The sequence below is a fragment of the Nomascus leucogenys genome, unplaced genomic scaffold (assembly GCF_006542625.1).
Source record: "Nomascus leucogenys isolate Asia unplaced genomic scaffold, Asia_NLE_v1 001010F_60779_qpd_obj, whole genome shotgun sequence".
Lineage (NCBI taxonomy): Eukaryota > Metazoa > Chordata > Mammalia > Primates > Hylobatidae > Nomascus > Nomascus leucogenys.
In genome coordinates, this window is record NW_022095924.1 from 25,454 (window position 1) to 43,002 (window position 17,549).

The 17,549-nt window shown below is 41.6% G+C and overlaps 1 long non-coding RNA gene across 1 annotated transcript; it reads right to left on the reverse strand.

The window, feature by feature from the left end:
- Nucleotides 1–447: 447 nt before the first annotated feature.
- Nucleotides 448–17,172, reverse strand: LOC115833761. The gene is made up of 3 exons (XR_004029072.1): nt 17,133–17,172; nt 12,563–12,647; nt 448–564 (listed from the first exon to the last, which is right to left on the reverse strand). It is a non-coding gene; the product is annotated as an uncharacterized LOC115833761 (long non-coding RNA).
- Nucleotides 17,173–17,549: the final 377 nt, after the last annotated feature.

The following is a 17,549-nucleotide window of genomic DNA, read 5'->3' on the forward strand; positions in this document are numbered from 1 at the left end:
GGTTCCCAACTGAAGTTTTGGGGGGATGGGGAAGGAGGGTGATTTCTAGGATAGGGGAAATATGCCATTGGTTGAATATAGGATTGTACTTTTCGATATGTCTTGGAAAATTTCCTTAGGTTTTGGAAGCCTCAGAACCCTCCAGAGTTTCAATTTCAGAGGCTAAGTCTTTGAGGGTCTCAACAAGAAATATAAACAGTACAGCCTGCTGGTGATAAAAACAATGGCGGTAGTGAGGAGAGGAGGATACTGAGGGAAATGTTTCTTCTTGGCTCATGATAGTTCCTTTCTGTGAAAGGGTGCAATTGACAGAAACAGTGGGGCTTCACCTGTGGCATCACTTTCTCTACCTTAGCAAGGAGAGGGCCATATCTGGTTGGAAAATTTCAGAAAAAAATACTAGCTCTTTCTTTTTGTCCTCTGTGATGTTAAGTCATCAGCAGAAATGTGAGTTCTTGCCAGCTTCTCCATGCTGTAAGTCTTATGTGGCACCACTGCCTGGGTTGGTTGTGTGAATCTACCTGCCAGAGGGTTGAGGGTGGGAGTACCTGAAACCGTTGAATCCTGCAAATACAAACCACAGCTTCCATTCTAGTCTTTATCTGTCATACAGGTTAGAGTTGCACTTTCCAATCTGCAACTCTTGTGTCTTGTTTCTGTGCGAAGAACGTGGGTGTGGATGGGCATATTTATTGTGTCCCTGTGATAGTTAATTTTATGTGTCAACTTGGTGAGGCTATGGCACCTAGTTGTTTCATCAAATGCCAGTCTATATGTTGCTATGAAAATATTTTTAGATGTGATTAATATTTAAATCAGTTGACTTTAAAGTAGAGCATATTTGTGTCCATAATGTGGGTAGGCCTCATTCAATCAGTTGAAGGCTTTCAGAGCCAAGACTGAGATTTCCCAAGAAAGCAGCAATTCTGACTCACGACTGCAACATACAAATCCCGCCCAAGTTCCCAGCCTATCGATTCAAGACTGCAACACCAACACAACTGAATTTCCAGCCTGCCAGCTTGCCCTACAGATGTAGACTGGTTAGCTCCCACAGTTGCATAAGCTAATTCCTTGAAATAAGTCTCTCTCTCATATATGTCTCCTAATGGTTCTGTTTCTCCGAAGAACTCTGGCTTATACAGTCCCTCATGATCCCCGCACATAATGACTAATAACGGTGGCTGATATCATTGAGTCCTCAACTAATCCTCACAATTACTTACAAGGTAGGAAATAGCATTCCTCCCATTTTAAAGATGGGGGAGCTTAGATGTGAAACAGTTAAGTAACTTGCTCAAGGCTGTGGAACTAGTAAGTGGAGATGCAGCATTTGAATTCAAATTTTCCTGAAACCATAACTTACGTGTTTAACTATTATTCTATGCAGCCTCCAGGCCACAAAAGGAAGTCCTACTCAAAGTTATGATATACTGCACAGTTAAGTTGAAAACACCCATTTGATCATAGTCAAGAGAGGAAAGTCTTTGTCTGTTAGTCTTATGCTGAGTGTTTATATTTTGAGTGTCTGTTTCAGTGCTGGATGGAAGAATTACATGTTAAAGTTGATAGTAATAACCCAATGGTTACTTCTCTGGCCAGCCTCATGGGTGCTTCCATCCCTTAGTTTGGGATGTGATCTATGGTTCTGTGTTTCCTTTTTGTATTTGTTACTCTAATATTTAGCATAATCAGTAACTCTCAACGATGGCTATAGGAAGCATACATACCAGCAAGAATAGTGGCATGAAGAAATAAAAGAATCATCATTGATAAAATTCACCTTTGAGGATTTATTCATACATTCATCTGTCTCTTCGTGCATTTATTTGATAGTCGACCAGAAAAGTTTATTGAGAAGTTATTCTGTGCATGTATTTTTATTTCATTCATTCATTTATTCAGAAATGAAATTATTATTACATACTCTGTCTTGCTAGGTGGATTCTCCCAAATTCACCCTTGTTTTCACACCCTGCCTTCAACTTCTCTCCCATCTACCTCTTGGAAATGTACCTAACCCGTTTCTATTCCCTCAGAGCCTCGCACTATATTTTCCATGACGATATTTGATAAACTAATACAGAGAAATGGATTAATGGAATTGAATGGCATAATGGTTAAGACATACTCAGTTTAAGTGAGCTTTTTTAAAAGCACATCATCTTGATGCAGAAGCAATAATTTTTATGATGGACACTTCAGGTGATACATTATGAGTGGTTTTGGTCTGATAAGCCCTCCCAGTGTCCATTCAATCTCACTACACATGTTGAGGGTAGCAGTAGCATTTTATCAGAAGCCAGCAGTATGTCATCTTGCACGACATATTACTTGTTCATAGGATGATTCTGTCATAACATAAAAAGAACCAAGTATTTGCATTAAGAAACTATTTATGTAAGAAAAAGACAATGACTGAAAGAGGCCAACAGACTTCAAAGTGTCTCCTCTCTGGCTTCATAAAAATACTACTTTACTCCTTTGACAGAGGCTGAAGCTGCCTAATCAATAGCCATATTCCTGAACCAATATCTTGGTTAGGATGTAATTCCCACCAATATTTTTGTTAGGCTGTCTAGTTAAAAGACTACATTTTCCATGCTCCATGTATCTAGCTAGTAGAGTGTTTCTTCTAGGAAGGTTCTACAAGTAATGCTGACTCAGCTAAGAGGTGTTTCCTTTTGTTTTTCCCTCTTCTTCCTGCCTGCAAAGCAGATATAAAGGCTGTAGATTCAGCAGCCAATTTGGAACATGAAGCAATGTTAAGAATTGAAGACATATAATAATATTGTAGAGTGTAAAGATACGGAGAGTTTGGGTCCTTCGTGAGTAGGGAATTATTCCCTCCATATTGGACTACCTACATCCAGAATTCTTTGATGTAAAGAAGATATACATTTCTGCCTCATTTCAAGCTTCTTCAATTTTTGTTTCCATGTATGTGTTCTACTCACCTGAATCTGATGGCAACTAACACATCCCCCAAGTTTATCATTAAAATCTATGAACTATATTATTCCAATAATAATGTTTCATTGGCCAGATGTGGTGGCTCACGCCTGTAATCCCAGCACTTTGGGAGGCTGAAGTGGGTGGATCATGAGGTCAGGAGATCAAGACCATCCTGGCTAACACAGTGAAATGCCGTCTCTACTAAAAATACAAAAAATTAGCCAGGTGTGGCAGCAGGTGCCTTTAGTCCCAGCTGCTTGGGAGGCTGAGGCAGGAGAATGACATGAACTCAGGAGGCAGAGCTTGCAGTGAGGCGAGATCATAACACTGCACTCCAGCCTGGGTGACAGAGCGAGACTCCAACTCAAAACAAAACAAAAATAATGTGGGCCACGGGTCCAAGATGGCTGAACAGGAACAGCTCCAGTCTACAGATTGCAGCATGAGCGACACAGAAGATGGGTGATTTCTGCATTTCCAACTGAGGTACAGGGTTCATCTCACTGGGGCTTGTCAGAGAGTGGGTGCAGGATAGTGGGTGCAATGCAACAAGTGTCAGCCAAAGCAGGGTGAGGCATTGCCTCACCCAGGAAGTGAAAGGGGTCAGGGAATTCCCTTTCCTAGCCAAGCAACGGTGTGACAGACAGCACCTGGAAAATCGGGTCACTTCCACCTTAATATTGTGCTTTTCCAATGGTCTTAGCAAATGGCACGCCAGGAGATTATATCCCATGCCTTTCTTGGAGGGTCCCAAGCCCACAGAGCCTCGCTCATAGCTAGCACAGCAGTCTGAGATCAAACTGCAAGGCAGCAGTGAGGCTGGGAGAGGGGCACCCACCATTGCTGAGGCTTAAATAGGTAAACAAAGTGACTGGGAAGCTCAAACTGGGTGCAGCCCACCGCAGCCCAAGGAGGTCTGCCTGCCCCTGTAGACTCCACCTCTAGGGGCAGGGCATAGCCGAACAAAAGGCAGCAGAAACCTCTGCAGATTTAAATGTCCCTGTCTGACAGCTTTGAAGAGAGAAGTGGTTCTCCCAGCATGGAGTTTGAGATCAGAGAACAGACAGACTCCCTCCTCAAGTGGGTCCCTGAATCCTGAGTAGCCTAACTGGGAGGCACCCCCAGTAGGGGCTGACACTTCATATGATCAGGTACCCATCTGAGATGAAACTTCCAGAGAAACAATCAGGCAGCAACATTTGCTGTTCAGCAATATTAGCTTTTCAGCAGTCTTCACTGCTGATACCCAGGCAAACAGGGTCTGGACTGGACCTCTGGCAAACTCCAACAGACCTGCAGCTTAGTGTACTGACTGTTGGAAGGAAAACTAACAAACAGAAAAGACATCCACACCAAAATTCCATGTGTACGTCACCATCATCAAAGATCAAAGGTAGATAAAACCACAAAGGTGGGGAAAAAAGAGAGCAGAAAAGCTGAAAATTCTAAAAATTGGAGTGCCTCTCCTCCTACAAAGGAATGCAGCTCCTCACCAGCAATGGAACAAAGCTGGACAGAGAACGACTTTGATGAGTTGAGAGAAGACAGCATCAGATGATCAAACTTCTCCGAGCTAAAGGAGGAAGTGCAAACCCATCACAAATAAGCTAAAAACCTTGAAAAAAGATTAGACGAATGGCTAACTCGAATAACCAGTGTAGACAAGTCCTTAAATTCTCTACACTGATGGACCTGATGGAGCTGAAAACCATGGAAGGAGAACTACATGATGAATGCATATGCTTCAGTAGCTGATTTGATCAACTGGAAGAAAGGGTATCAGTGATGGAAGATGAAATGAATGAAATGAAGTGATAAGAGAAGTTTAGAGAAAAAAGAGCAAAAAGAAATAAACAAGGCCTCCAAGAAATATGGGACTATGTGAAAAGATCAAATCTACGTCTGATTGGTGTACCTGAAAGTGATGGGGAGAATGGAACCAAGTTGGAAAACACACTGCAGGATATTATCCAGGAGAACTTCCCCAACCTAGCAAGGCAGGCCATCATTCAGATTCAGGAAATACAGAGAACACCACAAAGATACTCTTCGAGAAGAGCAACTCCAAGACACATAATTGTGAGATTCACCAAAGTTGAAATGAAGGAAAAAATGTTAAGGACAGCAGGAGAGAAAGGTCAAGTTACCCAAAAAGGGGAGCCCATAAGACTAACAGCTGATATCTCCAAAGAAACTACAAGCCAGAAGAGAGTGGGGGACAATATTCAACATTCTTAAAGAAGAGAATTTTCAACCCAGAATTTCATATCCAGCTAAACTAAGCTTCATAAGTGAAGGAGAAATAAATACTTTACAGACAAGCAAAGGCTGAGAGATTTTGTCACCACCAGGCCTGCCCTAAAAGAGCTCCTGAAGGAAGCACTAAATATGGAAAGGAACAACCAGTACCAGCCACTGCAAAAACATGCCAAATTGGAAAGTTCATCAATGCTAGGTAGAAACTGCGTCAACTAATGAGCAAAATAACCGGTTAACATCATAATGATGGGATCAAATTCACACATAACAATATTAACCTTAAATGTAAATGGGCTAAATGCTCCAATTAAAAGACACAGACTGGCAAATTGGATAAAGAGTCAAGACCCATCTGTCTGCTGTATTCAGGAGACCCATCTCACGAGCAGAGACACACATAGCCTCAAAATAAAGGGATGGAGGAAGATCTACCAAGCAAATGGAAAACAAAAAAAAGCAGGTGTTGCAATCGTAGTCTCTGATAAAACAGACTTTAAACCAACAAAGATCAAAAGAGACAAAGAAGGCCATTACATAATGGTAAAGGGATCAATTCAACAAGAAGAGCTAACTATCCTAACTACATATGCACCCAATACAGGAGCACCCAGATTCATAAAGCAAGTCCTTAGAGACCTACAAAGAGACTTAGACTCCAACACAATAATAATGGGAGACTTTAACACCCCACTGTCAACATTAGACACATCAATGAGATGGAAAGTTAACAAGGATATCCAGGAATTGAACTCACCTCTGCACCAAGCAGACCTAATAAACAGCTACAGAACTCTCCACCCCAAATCAACAGAATATACATTCTTCTCAGCAACACATCACACTTATTCCAAAATTGACCACATAGTTGGAAGCAAAGCACTCCTCAGCAAATGGAAAATAATAGAAATTATAAATGGAAACTGAACAACCTGCTCCTGAATGACTACTGGGTACATAACTAAATGAAGGCAGAAATAAAGATGTTCTTTGAAACCAGTGAGAACAAAGACACAACATACCAGAATCTCTGGGACACATTCGAAGCAGTGTGTAGAGGGAAATTTATAGCACTAAATGCCCACAACAGAAAGCAGGAAAGATCAAAAATGGACACCGTAACATCACAATGTAAAGAAATAGAGAAGCAAGAGCAAACACATTCAAAAGCTAGCAGACGGCAAGAAATAACAAAGATCAGAGCAGAACTGAAGGATATAGAGACACAAAAAACCTTAAAAAAAGCAATGAATCCAGTAGCTGGTTTTTTGAAAAGATCAACAAAATTGATAAACCACTAGCAAGACTAATAAAGAAGAAAACAAAGAAGAATCAAATAGGTGCAAAAAAAACGATAAACAGGATATCATAACTGATCCCACAGAAATACAAGCTATCATCAGAGAATACTATAAACACCTATATGCAAATAAAATAGTAAATCTAGAAGAAATGGATAAATTCCTGGACACATACACCCTCCCAAGACTAAACCAGGAAGAAGTTGAATCTCTGAATAGACCAGTAACAGACACTGAAATTGAAGCAATAATTAATAGCCTACCAATCAAAAAAAGTTCAGTACCAGACGGATTCACAGCACAATTCTACCAGAGGTATAAGGAGGAGATGGTCCCATTCCTTCTGAAACTATTCCAATCAATAGAAAAAGAGGGAATCCTCCCTAACTCATTTTATGAGACCAGCGTCATCCTGATACCAAAGCCTGGCAGAGACACAACCAAAAAAAAGAGAATATTAGACCAATATCCCTGATGAACATCGATGTAAAAATCCTCAATAAAATACTGGCACACCAAATCCAGCAGCACATCAAAAAGCTTATCCACCATGATCAAGTGGGCATCATCCCTGGGATGCAAGTCTGTTTCAACATACACAAATCAATAAATGTAATCCAGCATATAAACAGAACCAAAGACAAAAACCACATGATTATCTCAATAGATGCAGAAAAGGCCTTTGACAAAATTCAACAACCCTTCATGCTATAAACCCTCAATAAATTAGGAATTGGTGGGACATATCTCAAAATAATAAGAGCTATGTATGACAAACCCACAGCCAATATCATACTGAATGGGCAAAAACTGGAAGCATTCCCTTTGAAAACTGGCACAAGACAGGGATGCCCTCTCTCACCACTCCTATTCAACATAGTGTTGGAAGTTCTGGCCAGGACAACCAGGCAGGAGAAAGAAGAAAAGAGTATTCAATTAGGAAAAGAGGAAGTCAAATTATCCCTGTTCTCAGATGACATGATTGTATATCTAGAAAACTCCATTGTCTTAGCCTAAAATCTCCTTAAGCTGATTAGCAACTTCAGCAGTCTCAGGATACAAAATCAATGTGCAAAAATCACAAGCATTCTTATACAACAATAACACACAAACAGAGAGCCAAATCATGAGTGAACTCCCATTCACAACTGCTTCAAAGAGAATAAAATACCTAGGAATCCAACTTACAAGGGATGTGAAGGACCTCTTCAAGGAGAACTACAAACCACTGCTCAACGAAATAGAAGAGGACACAAACAAAAGGAAGAACATTCCATGATCATGGATAGGAAGAATCAATATCACGAAAATGGCCATACTGCCCAAAGTAATTTATAGATTCAATGCCATCTCCATCAAGCTAGCAATTACTTTCTTCACAGAATTGGAAAAAACTACTTTAAAGTTTATACGGAACCAAAAAAGAGCGTGCATTGCCAAGTCAATCCGAAGCCAAAAGAACAAAGCTGGAGGCATCACGCTGCCAGACTTCAAACTATACTACAAGGCTACAGTAACCAAAACAGCATAGTACTGGTACCAAAACAGAGATACAGACCAATGGAACATAACAGAGCCCTCAGAAATAATGCTGCACATCTACAACTATCTGATCTTTGACAAAACTGACAAAAACAAGAAATGGGGAAAGGATTCCCTATTTAATAAATGGTTCTAGGAAAACTGGTTAGCCATATGTAGAAAGCTGAAACTGGATCCCTTCCTTACACCTTATACAAAAATTAATTCAAGATGGATTAAAGACTTACATGTTAGACCTAAAACCATAAAAACACTAGAAGAAAACCTAGGCAATACCATTCAGGACATAGGCATGGGCAAGGACTTCATGTCTAAAACACCAAAAGCAATGGCAACAAAAGCCAAAATTGACAAATGGGATCTAATTAAACTAAAGAGCTTCTTCACAGCAAAAGAAACTACCATCAGAGTGAACGGGAAACGAACTCAAACAGATTTACAAGAAAAAAACAACCCCATCAAAAAGTGGGCAAAGGATATGAACAGACACTTCTCAAAAGAAGACATTTATGCAGCCAAAAGACACATGAAAAAATGCTCATCACTGGCCATCAGACAAATGCAAATCAAAACCACAAAGAGATACCATCTCACACCAGTTAGAATGGCGATCATTAAAAAGTCAGGAAACAACAGGTGCTGGAGAGGATGTGGAGAAACAGGAACACTTTTACACCATTGGTGGGATTGTAAACTAGTTCAACCATTGTGGAAGTCAGTGTGGAGATTCCTCAGGGACCTAGAACTAGAAATACCATTTGACCCAGCCATCCCATTACTGGGTATATACCCAAAGGATTATAAATCATGCTGCTATAAAGACACATGCACACGTATGTTTATTGTGGCACTATTCACAATAGCAAAGACTCGGAACCAACCCAAATATCCAATAATGATAGACTGGATTAAGAAAATGTAGCTCATACACACCATGGAATACTATGAAGCCATAAAAAATGATGAGTTCATGTCTTTGTAGGGACATGGATGAAGCTGGAAATCATCATTCTCAGCAAACTAACACAAGGACAAAAAACCAAACACCTCATGTTCTCACTCATAGTTGAGAACTGAACAATGAGAACACATGGACACAGGAAGGGGAACATCACACACCGGGGACAGTTGTGGGGTGGGGGGAGGGGGAGGGATAGCATTAGGAGATATACCTAATGCTAAATGACGAGTTAATGGGTGCAGCACACCAACATGACACATGTATACATATGTAACAAACCTGCACATTGTGCACATGTACCCTAAAACTTAAAGTATAATAATAATAAAATTAAAATAAAAGATCAAGACTTCTGGCCCAAAGGGCCTGCAGCTGGTCTGACCATCTATCAAAAAATCTGAATTTAAATGGAGACACATTGGATTGTGACATGCAATAAAAGAACTAAAGCAGCAGCGGGTCTTGATTTGGGTTTCCTTTCCACCCTACACAGCTCCAGTGAATGGAGGAGTGAGCATGCCTGTGGTGCTCCTGACACATCTGGGGTGGTTCCCACTGACAGTGGTCAACCTTTGGGATTTTCTACACATTGCAGGGTCATCGTCCATCTATGCTAACCTAGAATGTCCAGATAAAAGCTCCTGTTTAGAGACTGGAGAGAAAACTGTCAAACCTGAAGGCCCATGAACTGTCTCAGTCTGGGGAGAACACATGTAGGAAAGGCTACAGAATCTGATGTAAGAAGCCTAATTTCAGATTGACCCATATAGCTTTATGATTGTGAATAATTACCTTACTTTTCAATGCTCTGTTATTCTCTCATCAATGAGAAAAGTGAACCAAATAGTCTCCCATATCCCTTCCAATCTTAACATACTCTGACTTTATGATTAAAGAGTGATACTCACTGGGTGCAGTGGCTCACGCCTGTAATCCCAGCACTTTGGGAGGCCGAGGTGAGCAGATCACCTGAGGTGGGGAGTTTGAGACCAGCCTGACCAACATGAAGAAACCCTGTCTCTAGCCAGGTGTGGTGGTGCATGCCTGTAATCCCAGCTACTCTGGAGGCTGAGGGATGAGAATTGCTTGAACCCGGGAGGCAGATGTTGTGGTTAGCCAAGATCGCACCATTGCACTCCAGCCTGAGCAACAAGAACAAAACTCCACCTCAAAAAAAAAAAAAAAAAAAGAAAAGTGATACTAGTAAGGCTAAAACTGTGGCTGAACCCCAATAGGAGCCTGCTGGGATTATGCTATGCAAAATTACTCCACACAGAGCCATTCTGACCATGTCCCTTCCTACACCAGCTATCATACAGATATGCACTACTGGTATGAGAAGTCCTTGCTACAGAGGACATTGACTGATTCAATAATAGACTGACTAAGTCATTCAACCAAAAAATATTTACTGAGAACCTTCTAGGTATTTAGGTATACAACAGAGCAAAACAGACAAAAATCCCTTCCCTCATGGAGCTTACATTTTAGTGAAAGAGGAAGAGGAGTCAAGTATCAAATAGGAAATATGAGTTGAGGATATATTTTATGCAGAGCAGCCTGGAGGCCCTTGATAAGGTGACTTTTGAGCCAAAATCCAAAGCAGTGAGAGTGAGCCATGCAGACATAAGGGGAAGAATGTTCCAGGCAGAGGGAACAGCAAGGCCCAGAGACAGGACAAGGTCAAGCATGCCTGGCATGTTAAAGGAAACACCATGAGCTCAGTGTTTATAAAGAGAGTAAGAGCAGGAGAGTAGCAGGAAGCACAGTGAGACAGGTAGTAGGGGACCAGATAATGTAGAAAACAAAGCCACTGGAGAATTTGAACAGAGGGGTAAACATGATCTGAATTCCACTGTAAAAGGATTGTTCTAGCTGTTGTACTGACAGTAGACTGGGTGGGTGCAGTGGCTCATGCCTGTAATCCCAACACTTGAGAGGCCGAGGCAGGCAGATTACTAGAGGCCAGGAGTTCAAGACCAGCCTGGCCAACAGGGCAAAACTCTGTCTCTACTAAAAATACAAAAAAAAAAACAGCCGGGCCTGGTGCCTCACGCCTGTAATCCCAGCTATTAGGGAGGCTGAGGCAGGAGAATCACTTGAACCCAGGAGGTGAGAGTTGCAATGAGCCAAGATCACAACATTGCACTCCAGCCTTGGTGACAAAGCAAGACTCCGTCTCAAAAAAAGAGAGAGAGAGAGAGTAGACTGAAAGAGGCAAGCATGGAAACAAGGAAACCAGTTAGGAGACTATGGAGATAATCCAGGTGAGAGATGATGGCACATAGGTCCAGGGTGGCAGCAGTGAGGAGTGAAGAAGGACAGACTCTGGGATATATACTGAAGTTGAATCAACCAGACACTGGAGGACAGGACGATCTTGGAAAATCTTGGGACTACTGCAGAATCGAATGAAGCTAAATGGCACTAAATTCCAACATCCACTGTGAAATCCTGGGATCAGGGATTTGTTCATCTCTGTCACCTATTGTCCTCGTCCAGTACTTGGCATATAATGGGGATATAAAATGTCTTCAATTCTTGAATGAATAAATGTGGAACTGAATATATTACAAAGCCAAAGACCCTGTAGTTTGATAGGTTATTAGGAAACCAAAAAGCATGTGGTACTAGACATGTTTTACTAACAATGGAACAATGGATTCTCTCCCCTGAGTAAATCTATTTCTCATTTTGTTTTTGAGGGTCTTGCTCTGTCACCCAGGCTGGCAGTGGCACAATGTTAGCTCACTGCAACCTCCACCTCCCAGGATCAAGCAATTCTCATGCCTCAGCCTCCCCAGTAGCTGGGACTATAGGCACCCACCACCATTCCCAGCTTATTTTTTGTGTGTGTGTGTTTTAGTAGAGACGGGGCTTCACCATGTTGCTGAGGGCTGTTTCAAACTCCTGAGCTCAGGTAATCCACCTACTTTGGCCTCCCAAAGTGCTAGGATTACAATCATGAGCTACCACACTCAGCCTGAATCTATTTCTTTTTATAAAAAGAATTCCCTTTATAACTTATTTCACAGTAATAAGCAATGAAGCTGACAAACAACTTCATATAATACAGTTGAAAATCTGAACAACTTGGCCATTTCCCTGAGAGGCCAGATGGTCACCAAACCTCATACCACCTCAGTAACTTCCAACTAAAATACAGGGATAAATGTTATACAAGTAGTAAGCTCATGTTCTTATAAATAGTAAATCATGTGCCAGGCACCGTGGATCACACCTGTAATCCCAGCACTTTGGGAGGCTGAGGTGGGTGGTCACCTGCGGTCAGGAGTTCAAGACCAGCCTGGCCAACATGGTGAAACCCCATCTCTACCAAAAACTACAAAAATCAGGTGTGCGTGGTGGTGCATACCTGTAGTCCTAGCTACTTGTGAGGCTGAGGCATGAGAATCCCTTGAACCTGGGAGGCAGAGGTTGCAGAAAGCCGAGATCATACCATTGCACTCCAGCCTGGGCAACAGAGCAAGACTCTGTCTCAAAAATAAAATAAAATAAAAATAAAGGCATACAGGATGTCACTTACATGGACAGGTGTTCAGAGCTTGTGTGGAGGAGTTGTGGATGAGGACGAAAGGCAGCTTGGAGACAATGGAGGCTAACTGGAGTTACTGGAGGAAGAAAGGAGGGAAAGAGAGACAAAAGGAAAAGGGTAAGGGGAGCGGAAGATTCGCCTCAGTGTGTAGGTCATCTCTGATTGCTGACAAAGGAAAATGTTGGAGAAGGTCTGAAAATATTGCTAAAGGTCGGCAGTTTCAGAAAATCTTATAATATGTCCTTTACTTTAAAAGAAAACTCAGCATCTCAAAGGTTTAGTAGGAGTCGTTCCCCACACCACACCCATTTCTGTAGTTGAACCATTCAGCCAGAGAAAATAACTCCAGTATGAACACACTAGACTACTACCAATAAAGACATGGGACTCTCCTCCTCTGAGGTCGAGCGCTTCTATTCACTTGCTGCTCAGCCTCCTCTTCTGCCCATCCTCACCTCCTTTGCTGGCACCTGTTCCTCCCATGGAGGACTTCACGCCCTCCTCACACAGCCAGGTGCCACCTCCCACTCTTCGAGGCTCCATCATGTGCCTGGCTCCACCGCCTTCTCACGTATGACATCTACCTTTCACCAAGCTGAGGACACAGTGCACCCATGGTGTGTTTAAGGAGACAGTTCTGATGGCCACAAAATTCTTTTGTCATGTGCTCTGTGATTTTAATTGTCCTGTCCAAACACTAATGCATGGTCCACAGTCAGGCCAAGTAAGGTTATGTTAAAATGAGGAACCACCAAGCACCTTTAATTCCTTCCAAGATCTTTTATGAGTGGGTCAGAGTCAAGTGCTGTTAGTGATGGCAAGAAGATTCTCCTTCTGGTGACACCTGCTGTACTCTGGTGATGATGGCAAGTCCAGCACTGCTCCAGCACCCAATCCTTGCAGTGTCTTCTACGACACTTGCACATTCTTTATATAGTACAGGTTTCGCATTCTCACTTTCGGCAATAACTGTCACAACTGCCCCTAACAAAAATGGTGACTGCACTCCTCACAACCTTGAATTTGAGCTTTGTCTTCAGAAATGAAGTTTTCTACAGGTTTCATCATCTTCAGACTAATGCAAACTGAAGATCTACCTCCAGGAATATTTTTCTTTCTCTATTACTTCCCTTAGCAAGAAATGTGTAACTTCCAATCTTCAATTCTTCACCAATGCTTTGATTCTTTGGCTAAATCGAAAGCATGCTGAGGGCAAGGTGTGGTGCTTCACATCTGTAATCCCAACACTTCGGGAGGCCAAAGTGGGTGGATCAGAAGGTCAGGAGTTTGAGACCAACCTGGCCAACATGGTGAAATCCCATTTCTTCTAAAAATACAAAAATTGGCCAGGCATGATGGCATGCACCCGTAATCCCAGCTACTCAGGAGGATGAGGCAGGAGAATTGCTTGAACCCGGGAGGCAAATGTTGCAATGAGCTGAAATCGTGCCACTGCACTCCAGCCTGGGTGACAAAGTGAGACTCTGTCTCAAAAAAGAAAAAAAAAAACAAACCGAAAACCATGCTTAACCTATGAGTTAAGCACTGAGTTTTGTCTTCTCCATTGCAGAACTATTGGACAAGGATAATTTTCTTACCCTACTACAGAATTTCTCAACCACTTTCCATGCCATAATCCACACAAAATCTATTTGGCACACTGAATGACCTTAAGTAATTGCCCCAAGGTACTGCGAAAGCTGAAGGAGCAGTATTTTAGGATACACCCATTATCCCAACTTAAGAACATGTATTCACCTTAGCATTCATGAGAATGATTAACTGCACAAATTTGTAAACACCTAATATACACACATAGTTCATACTTGATTCCCAACACTTATTTCCTGAGAATACAAAACTTCATACTAAATGGCCATTTATTAGTTCCTGGCAACATAAGTTCCTAAGGTAATGGATGATCTACAAATTGTCGTCACTTACTCTGACAATGCACAATGGCAAACAAAAAGATGGGAAAGAAAGATACACTTAGAGCTCTAATAAAGAAACTAGGCTGGGCATGGTGGCTCACACCTGCAATCCTAACACTTTGGGAGGCCGAGGTGGGTGGATCACCTGAGGACAGGGGTCCGAGACCAGCCTGGCCAACGTGGCAAAACCCCATCTCTACTAAAAATACAAAATTTAGTCAGGCATGGTGGCATGCACCTAGAATCCCAGCTACTCGGAAGGCTGAGGCAGGAGGATCACTTGAACCTGGGAGGCGGAGGTAGCGGTCAGCTGAGATCACACCATTGTACTCTAGTCTGGGCAACAAGAGCAAAACTTCATTCCCCGCAAAAAGAAAATAACATTATTTGTTCAACAGAGACTTATTGGATCTTTTTCTGTTAGGCTGTGATATTCGTGTGCAGGCCAGAATTACAGTATTTGTCATTTTAGGAACAGGGCACACATGAATAAACATTAAGGTCTAAAGGCAAATAGTAACTGCTATCCCTAAACAGCTGAAATGTGGCTACTTCAAACTGAAATATGCTGTGAGTATGAAAGACACACCAATTGTCAACAAAAAGAATATACGCAAATGAAGAATGTGAAATACTTCATTGTGTATTTATAATGATTTCAGGTTGAACTCGAAAATATAAAATTATGTATGTGGCTTGCCTTTACAGCACACGTTGTATTTCTCTTGGATACCACCGGTCAAAATTCAAAGCTTAATGCCAGGTGCGGTGACTCACACATGTAATCCCAGCACTTTGGGAGGCTCAGGCAGAAGGATCACCTGAATCCAGCCTGCCCAATATGGTGAAAACTCGTCTCTACACAAAATAAAAAACTTAACCAGGCATGGCTAACTTAGCCTGTAATCCCAGCTACTCGGAAGGCTGAGGCAGGAGAATTGCTTGAGCCTGGTTGCAGTGAGCCGACATCACACCACTGCACTCCAGCCTGGGTGACAGAGTGAGACTCTGTATCAAAAAAAGAAAGAAAAAAAAACACCTTGGGTTATCCCTACACTGCATCTGTTCATATTGATAAATCACAGAGTGCCTATATTGAGCTTCTGCAAAAGATTTTTTGGGGAGGTGAAGGAAGGAGCAGTTCCATCATGTAAAAGATTAATTTTTAAAAGCTTCAAGATTAATCTGTGCTTTTAAAAAGGATTTCACAACTATTTTACTTGTTGTATTTGTTCTTGGCTGAGTAACTTCAGTTGTATTGTGGGTAAGAAGTTTTGGTCTGTGAAAAACAGTTGATATTAATATTATAATAAAACATTTAGAAGATATTTACAGGTCTTTCTCACACAGCTTTGCACTGCTAAATATTATTATTATTATCTGAGATGGAGTCTCATTCTGTCATCCAGGCTGGAGTGCAGTGGCACAATCTCGACTCACTGCAACCTCCGCCTCCCAGGTTCAAGCTATTCTCCTGCCTCAGCCTCCCGAGCAGCTGGGACCGCAAGTTCACACTACCACACCTGGCTGATTTTTGTACTTTTAGTAGACACAGGGTTTTGCCATGTTGGCCAGACTGGTCTTGAACTCCTGGCCTCAGGTAATCCACCTGCCTCAGCCTCCGAAAGTGCTGGGATTACAAGCATCAGCCACTACGCCCGGCCAATTTTTAAACATAATCCATTCTGCCTTCATTTTACAGTGAAAAAAATCATTTTGGTGACTTGAATTTTGAAAATAGCAATTTTCAGACATTCAGGTGAGACCACCGGGATGTCTCCAAAGTCATCTTTTTTGTAAGATAAATATGCAAAAGTCACTTTTCCCCCAAACCAGCCCAATTATATTTCTGAATCTTAGATGAACTGTCCCACAGCACAGCCAGAAGCAGCTTGCTGTATCATCTTAAAACTTTCCTCTCCCTTATAACTCAGTCCCAACGAATATACACAGATGCACAACCTCAATCAGTAAGCAAGACTCTACCCACTTCAACATTCCTTCCATGAGTAGAGAGAGGCTTTCTGTTCCTACCCCCCAACACTCAAACTACTCATGTGTTGCCCTTCAAAATCAAGTCAGAATAACTTTTCTAAAGGGCAGATCCAAATTATTTTAAGAGGAAACTGCTATGAGACCATTTAATGACTGCCGCTGCTTTTGTAGGAGCCAAGGCCTTCCTCCATTTGGCCACAAAAGGCTATCTAAGCAATCCCACCACGCCCACATGGCACTCCTCAATCCACACAGAATGGGCAATGTATGTGAATATGTGAGCATATTTGACTCCTCTCTGCCTTTACTCATATTTGAAACACACTGCCTCCCTTCTGGATGCACAAGTGACTGATCTGGGTGTGCCATCCTTGCCTTCTCCCCAAAAAATGCTCAATAAATCTTCATTGCATTTTTCTGAGTATTAAGCCTCCCAAGGACAGGGTTCTTGCTAGAAATAATTTTGCACATCTGATGCTTATACTAAATAAATGTTTATTCAATAAATGAATCTAAATGTTAATTTTAATATAAAGAAGTCATGATGAGAGGGGAACAAAAGGCCCATCTTGGTCAAAGTAATCTTTCCTTAGGGAAGACAATGGGTTTGTTTCTGCAGATTATCATCTTACCTCTTAATAACAAACTTAATTCGATTGCCCACTTGAAAGACATTTCCGAGCCTTGGGATTCCATGTAATGAGGGGCTTCTGAAAGGAATGTTTTCCGGTAGTCCTTCCACATTCAGCTCATTCACATGTGTTTCAAATTTTTGGTATGGTACCGCCTTGGCTTCAGTGCTCCCCAAGGCTTCAGCTGAAAAACCAAAGTAATTCAGATTATGTTTGTGTTGAAATCAGATTTTAGTACAATCCAAAGCAAGGTGCAGGTCAATTTTTTTTAATTGGAAAAACTCTAGAAACATATTTACTAACTATTGAAACAGACTTAAAGCAAAGGCAACTATAAATGACCCATCATTAGACAGATCAACGAGACAGAAAATTAACAAGGATATTAAGGACTTGAACTCAGTTCTCGACAAAGCA